The sequence below is a fragment of the Equus quagga genome, unplaced genomic scaffold (genome assembly GCF_021613505.1).
Source record: "Equus quagga isolate Etosha38 unplaced genomic scaffold, UCLA_HA_Equagga_1.0 71686_RagTag, whole genome shotgun sequence".
Lineage (NCBI taxonomy): Eukaryota > Metazoa > Chordata > Mammalia > Perissodactyla > Equidae > Equus > Equus quagga.
In genome coordinates this window covers 21,717-22,774 of record NW_025802186.1, presented here as the reverse complement: position 1 = coordinate 22,774, position 1,058 = coordinate 21,717, and the positions used below count along the sequence as shown (strand labels likewise).

Sequence of the window (1,058 nt, the reverse complement as noted above, 5' to 3'; positions counted from 1 at the left end):
GTATTTCAATGATATCAACAGGAGAGTATTTATTTATTTGGGCTTTTCCATAAAACTGCCTTGCAATAGAGCTGTGATTCTCAACTCAGGGGGCATGCTCTTCTGAGTTCGGTATCATAGCACCCACCCCGATTTTTATGCACTCCCCAGAATTATCCCCACAGAGAGTCACTGATACTAACGTGAGAGTCATTGCCCTCAGGTGTACTGGGGTTGAGAACCACCATGAGAGAAAATTGAAAGTATTGATAGTATTTATTAAAATAAGATTATATCTATCCACCTGTGTTATAATTGCACCTTTCCCAGAGTATATCTGAGTTCCTAGTTCTTTGGGCACCAGTGAGGAAGGGAGTCTACTCTACAAAGAGGGGTAGAGTACCCAGGTCTAGGAATTCCATGGGCTTCCCCTCCGGCAGGCGGGGGCAGACACCCTGACAGCTCACTGCTCTTGTAGAACATCCGTTACCGCCTTAGATTCCACTTCTGATCGCTTCTCGGCCTTTTGGCTGAGATCAAGTGTAGTATCTGAACGTCGGCGCCCTCGTGAGGAGGCACGGCCTCTCGTCCCCTGCTCCTACACTCCTTGGTGCCTGTGCATTTTTTCCTTACGGTATACACACACACACACACACACACACTCAGATATTTCTTCTTGTTCCTCATGGATAAGGTTTTTGTGATGTAAATGTCTTCACAAATTAGGAAACTGAGACTCACAGAAGTTAAAGGGCCCACCCACAACCATGAAGCAGAGTGGGGCAGCTCTGCCAGAAGTGCCTAAGATTTTTCTCCCCCCATTCTATGTTTGAGAAATAAAGTAAACATCCTTGGCTGCTGAGTTTGAGGTAATGGCAGAATAAAGTGCAAATGCCCTGGAAGGAGGGCAGAAGAGTGGCACTGAATGAGGGAGGATGGTCAGCACTGGGGTGGAGATTTGGGAGTCATCCTTGGAATCTGGTGAAGCAGACAGGGCTGACGACCCCTCAGGCGAGGACGCAAGAGCATCAGGAGAGTAAGCAGAGAGTTGCTACACATTCTGGCAAAAGACGACAGGT

At 47.4% G+C, this 1,058-nt stretch overlaps 1 pseudogene; it reads left to right on the top strand.

Annotated features, from left to right (window-relative positions):
• Positions 1–489: 489 nt before the first annotated feature.
• LOC124234140 (uncharacterized) lies at positions 490–588 on the top strand (annotated as a pseudogene).
• The last annotated feature ends 470 nt before the right edge of the window (positions 589–1,058 follow it).